The sequence below is a fragment of the Bactrocera oleae genome, chromosome 5 (genome assembly GCF_042242935.1).
Source record: "Bactrocera oleae isolate idBacOlea1 chromosome 5, idBacOlea1, whole genome shotgun sequence".
Taxonomy (NCBI): domain Eukaryota; kingdom Metazoa; phylum Arthropoda; class Insecta; order Diptera; family Tephritidae; genus Bactrocera; species Bactrocera oleae.
In genome coordinates, this window is record NC_091539.1 from 46,475,655 (window position 1) to 46,482,612 (window position 6,958).

Consider the following 6,958-nt stretch of genomic DNA (forward strand, 5'->3'; position numbering starts at 1 on the left):
GACAGAAGTTGCATACCAATTTATTTGGAAACCTTAGAGTATGAACACAAAGATATTTTGTTCGAATACTCCGAATCAAGTCCTGTACTCGCTGAATTTGATCGGTGTAGGGCTAAAATAGATATCGAGAGTTGTTTTAAACCTAAAAGGTTGTCGAGGAAGATTTTGAAGATATACTACCGCAAGTTGCGCATATTATTTTTATTTGGAATTGACTTCAGCTGAAAATCACTTGCCAGCGTTAATAAAAAAACTACAAATTTGAGAGCTTATAGCTGCCGTATTGCAAATCTTTGTTCAATTTGTGAAGTAAAAAAAAGTTTAGTTGTATAGCGAGAAAGCTTTGCCAAGCTAAGGCATGTCATAAAAAATATTAAGATCACTTAAAATTTGTAACATTCACACTAGATGTGCATCTTAAAGGGTATAATAGAAAGAAGCAAAGTATTTCTGGGCAATTAAAAAGAGCTGGAGAATAATAAGAACGGCTAGCTCTAACTATTACATATTTGGTATAACACACGTAAAATTTTCTATGAGAATCGATAGCTTGGTTATTCATTTGTTTTATTTGTTGAGTACTGTGAATGCTTTGGAGTAATCAATCTAAGAATAATACTTACTTATCTGCTATAGATATTAAAAAAAAAAAATTAAAGAAAATACATCACATAATAATAATTTAGGACGCTATAGATCCCTGGACACTCACATTTTTCAGATTTTTCATTGTCTACTAAGAGACGACCAAAATTGATAAAAATAAAACATTTTTATTATGAAGGTCTTGTCTGGTGAGAGAACGGTTCAAATATTATCTCTAACTTAGAGCAATGCATCACACATTACCTCCGTTTCTGAAAGTATTTCTAAGATATGGCATGTTTGTTTTCGAAATCAACTTGACCTCCGTACCATTGTGTAACACGCATTGTGAAACACAGCGATTATTAGATAATTATTGGCAGACAATTAAGACCGACACAAACAACGCAGCACAGCATGGCATGGCATAGCACAACACAGCACAACAGAATGCAGCGTCGATCTAATCGCCAACATATACACAATTTATAATAGACCAAATGCAACACAATGATTTCGCTTGCCAAAACAATCTCTAAATCTATGCAACAAATGCAAGTGGCAATACAACAATACTCGTGTGTTTTTGGACACGAACGGCGAACCGGCTTCATTAGAACGGAGTTTTGGTAATATACTCGTTGATAACAATATACGAACTCTGTATGTATGTGGGGTTGTGTACAAATTTTGCACATAAAACATGCTGTTAAATTAAGTTTATGCTGTCAAGGCACTGTTGCTTTTGACCATTTTCGGTTATACAGTTAACGGTCCACCGGTGAACGTCATTAACATTGAAGTTTCGCCGATGACTTCTCATGCAACGCTAGGTCATCGTGCGGTTGCCAATATTTATGACCATACTCGTTAACGTCTGTATGTAGGTAGGCGTTGTAACTACCGCAACTATGAAGTCTTAAAAACTTGTTTTTGTTTTTCTTCTTTAGGCGGACATTAAAAGTGTTAATAATGCCTAATAGTAATAGAGTTTTCAATTTTCTTGCAACAGTCAACTCAAATTGATTTCGTAAATTAATGCAGTAAATTTTTTAAATATTTGTTTGTGTACAAGCACACATAATTTCCGTTGTAAATTTTCAGTGTAAAAAAGTTTTTGCCATATTTTATTAACTATTAATATAGCTCGCCATAATAACCTCGTAATTATTGAACTGTAAAAACTGCAGGTGTTCAGCCGAGTTTCCCTCCCACTTTATGGTATGCATCTTGACTGCATTACTATTTTAGATTGTGGCATTATTCTAGAGCAAGAGTGCTAATTTTCTTACAAAAAATATTCCAAACGTTTGAGTGTATTCGTTAAAGAATATAAGTTGTTATATACTGTGGTTAATATTTGGTAACCGTTCTCAGTTTTCTCTGCATAAAATTAATCCATAATACTAGCGAAATTCACTATTTAGTATATTAGCTAGCTGCTTAACTAATTAGTATCATCACGTGGAGCTTAGAAGAGTTCAGGCCATCAGACCTAGCCAACAAATCGAATTTAGAGACATAGTTTTCAATGAAGTAATAATTTTTCGGAGTTAATCTTTTTAACAGCCTGTGAAGCAGAGTATCGAGGAAAACCCGAATGAGTCCATCCGCCAACGCGCGCAACGATTGGAGCTGTCCCATCCACTTTATGGCAGATTTTACGAAAGGATCTTAATTTTCGGGCTTACAAATTTTTGTGGCGTTATGTGAAGTCACTTGTCTTCCGTCGATAACCCCGAGACGATTGATGCCTTGGAAGAGAATACTCAGCGATATTTTAAAACATAATGACAAAACCCTTATCTTAATAACAAAACTAAATTCCTAGCCATATCATTAAATTATATGCGTTTTATGTCTTCCTGAAAACTACATGTCTAAAAAACACCACTTACAGACTGCATAATAGTATGTTTCTAGAGAATCTGGTTTAATAGATCCCCCGATCGACTGATGAACCAGACTTGTATAGTGGAGCATTAAAAAAAATAATGTTTTACCTCCATAGTTACTTTTTTATGCATATGATAGTTTCTCCTTAAGCCCATACGGTAGGCTGGAGTACAATCAAATAACACAAACAATATTTAATATGGCCGCCTGAGATTATTCATACTTAAACTTTGTTAAAGTCATATGCTTAATTAACCTCAATCTCGATGGTAGTAGATATGTAGATATGATAGGTCACTTTTTGAAGTGAAAATGTCTTGGTAAGAGAAGTAAGTAGTAAGAAGTTTTATCTTGAGATGCTTTTATTCGGAAACTTTTTGAACTCTGTAATAAATAGCTCCAAATTAGTAAAGGTTAAAATAGACACCCTTCCACTGTATTAGCTGTTATGAGTATTACTTGATATATTGTAAAAGAATGAGATGACTATTTTTACGCCAAAAATTTCAAACTACAGCTTTAACACATATAAACTCACTCAATAAGGCCAAATATGTGGAACTGAAGTCTTCCTCCATTTTTATTTAAATTTATTGTGGTCACAGTTGTCGCAAAGCAACAGTTTTTAAGTCTTCTTGTAAAATTATTTTGAATCAGGTATTCATTCAGTATGATAATATTTTTAACCTCTCAAGTTGACTTTTGCAATGGCATATTGGTAGGAAGCCAAGTATGTCTAGGTGAGCAAGCAAACAGACGTCACCTACTATTATTGCAACTGTACCATTTACCGTTATTTTCTCCCCTTATTAACTACATAAAAAGCTTAAAAGTTTTACCACTTATGTTTTATGAATTTTTGTTTCTCTCACTCCTTCTTATTCCTTAATATTTCATTTTCTTTTTGGTTGCCTTTGAAATTATTAACGCAACTGAGAAATTACTGAGATGGAAATGTCAGTCAAAAGATGCAATAATCGTAATTGCAACAAAAAAGAGAAACAGTGCACAGGAAAGGGTGAATTGATCATATTTATATGAGTTTCAGTAAAGATATTTGGTCTAATATGTGTACTGTTTTTGGTCCGAATTCATTCCGGAAATTAAATACATACCAGCATAATTTGTATGTTTGACTAATAAACATTTGGACTATAAAGAAGTTTTCAAGTATAAGTTGCCAATCTCAAAAATTATATAAGAGTATATATATTATATGTATAAGCTGAAAAGCTTAGTGTCCTAACGGCAAGACCATACTTTTGTCTGTCTTTTTTTACTATTACAACATGTAGGTATAATATATTAGTTTTTATTAAGGTAACGGTTGATTGTATCACCTTAAAATAATCGAGGTATATATGTATATAAATTATCAGGATGCTGAGACGAGTTGAAATCCGGTTGACTGTCTATCCGTTCGTCCGTACAAGCGATAATTTGAGTAAAAATTAAGATATTGTAATGAAATTCGGTAGACATGTTCCTTGGCACCCAAGAAAGGTTGATATTGCAGATGAGCGGAATTGGACCTTTGCCGCGTCCATAAAACGCCATTAATCGAAAATATATAAAGTACCGTAGTTAAACTCGACAATGAGATACAAGTCTGCTATTTAGTGCAACTAATTGCATTAGCAAGGGGCATCTGTGGTTGAGATCGGGTAATAAGCGTTTCGGACAATTCAAATGAATCATAGCTGTGGAATATACTTCCACTTATAACCTTCATTTATGTGAACTACTTTTGTAAATCCAATTTGCGGTAGACTCATCTTTGGATTACTTTCGAAGTAACAAAAATTCGATAAAGATCACATTTTTTAACTAATTTATATTCTTACAAAATTTAAAGATTCAATAAATATACCAGTATAATATAATATTATCTATCTATACATCTCTAAGATACCTCTTTAAATAATTAGTTTATGTACTTTTTCGTCAAATAATCTACGACAATTAGCTTCGGGTCTTAGCGTCGGTTTGATGTTCATATTTTTAGATAATTTTGTTCATATTTTTAGATACTCGCCCCAAAAAGTGTTATGAATATAATAAACTTGTATATGATTTCGAGTCAAAGAAAGCCTTGTATCATATAAATATTTCCAAAAGATGTACTCCTAATAATATAAACAAATTTTATGACTATATTTTTTTTATTTAGACACTCTATACCTAATTTTGTGTTCTTTCACAAAATAACTCATACTCATATTATCACAACAATATTAAGTCGTCTTAAGCTAATGCACGAACTCAAACTAATTTGAAACAAGAAAAATACCCTTCACAGAACTTGATTCCGATCGTTGAATTTGTAAGGCAGCTAAATGATATAGTGATCTGATCTGAACGATTTCTTGGAAGATTACATTGTTGCCCTAAATAATAATCCATGCCGAATTTCGTGAAGATAAATACCTCGTCAAATGAAAAAGTTTTCCATGCAAGCACTTAACTCCGATCGCTCAGTTAATATGGCAGTTATATGCTATAGTCTTCCGATCTATACAATTTTTTCGGAAATTGCCTTGGTGCCTTAGAAAATAACTTATGCCAAATTTCATGCAGATATTACGTCAAATAAAAAAGTGTCCGATACCAGTACTTGATTTCGATTGTTCAGTTTGTATGGCAGCTATATGCTATAGTGGTTCGATATCGGCCGTTCCGACAAATGAGCAGCTTCTTAGGGAGAAAAGAACAGGTGCAAAAATTTCAGATCGATAGCTTAAAAACTGACGGACTAGTTCGCGTATATACAGGCGAACGGACAGACGAACACACAGACGGACATGGCTAAATCAACTCAGCTCATTATGCTGATATTTTATGTATATATTTTATAAGGTCTCCGACGTTTTCTTCTAAGTGTTACAAATTTCGTGGCAAACTTAATATACCCTGTTGAGGGAATAAAAAATAGATAAACTTCAAGCATTATTTTTACGAGTGTCAACGTATAAGTTAATATTTAACATTAATTTTTTTTTATTGTGAAAATATTTTTTAAAGAATATGTAATTTTTTCTACAAATTATTACTTACTCAATGCACGTATCTCCATTTAAGATGATCACTGTTGAAATAATTCTCAATATCCATTAACAGAATTTTGTATGCCAGACGTGTACAAATAGCAATTTAAAGATGTTTTTTTTTAATCGGAGCACAGAAAACCGGAATTTCATATTATATAAAAACTTGCAATCTCAGAATATCGTAGGTATGATAAATAATATTCATTAGTATAAATCATTCAAACGTCAGTAGAGCTCATTATAATAAAATATGAAGCAACAGCATTTATCTCTCGCTTTCGTCCTTTCCTTTCCTTTCTGTACATTCTACAAATATTTTGAATACTTACAATTGCACAAGTAGATTCTTCATAATTATGAATTGATTAGGGTTGCCACATATCAGTTTTCAAAATTGCATAATATAATAAAATAAATACCCATTATATTTTAGACCCAAAGCCGAAAATGTGGCTGAGCATATCGAATGTGGACCAACTACTGTTACAAGATTACTAATTTTTTATGGTGCCAAAGTAGGTACAAGCTCTTCAAGCAGTTGAGTTGCACTCAGTTTTTTTGAGCACATCAAGCAGGTTTTCCATTTCCATCCACTTAGAATTAAGAGTTTGTTTTTCAATCTTACTATATCTCATAATACCCTGAAGAGAGTATATTAAGTTTGCCTCGAAGTATCGAGTATATTAAGTTTGCCTAGACAAAAACGTCGGAATTCCTATAAAACATATATTTTTAAATGAACAACATGAGGAGCTGAGCCGATTTAGCCATGTCATTCTGTATGTCCGGCCGTATATACGCGAAGTACTCCCCCCGTTTTTGAGATATCATTTTAAAATTTTACACACATTCCTTTCTCCCCAAGAAACTGCTAATTTTTCGAATACTCTGATATCATCCCACTATGGCATATGGCTGCTAGACAAACTGAACGATCAAACTCAAGTTCTTGCAAGCAAAACTATTTTATTTTACGAGATATCTTCACGCAATTTGGTAAAGATGGCTGTCCAAGATATTTGTAAAGCGTAGGTATGTATTATAGCTTAGGAGCAACCGAAGTTAACGTTTTTTTCTTGTTTTTGGTTGCTTTTAGAGTTGTTAACGCCATCGAAATTTTATTATGATTATTATGTGGCTAACATGTTAGATTAGATTATGGACCGAATATTTCAGTTTGTACGAACACTTCGAGCCTATCCCAATCCGTTACGAAATCACCAAGAGTTTCGGAATATTTGAGTTCGTTTTTTTTCATTTTAATTTTTCTAGTATTGGTATCCATTACCGATCAAAACCAACTAACAGTTGTTGTTATCGTCCACTTCTCTACGTTTTCTATTGGTAGTAGAGCTATGAACAGCTTAAGACGCTGGATTTGCTTGTCGAGAAACGCTTTCAAAACAAAATTTCGAAACCGATGACCGAAA

The 6,958-nt window shown here is 33.0% G+C and overlaps 1 protein-coding gene across 1 annotated transcript in view; it reads left to right on the top strand.

The window, feature by feature from the left end:
- Nucleotides 1-6,958, top strand: part of LOC106616323 (kelch-like protein 5) — a 167,729-nt gene that overhangs the window by 116,110 nt on the left and 44,661 nt on the right. The gene's annotated exons all lie outside the window — the stretch shown is intronic.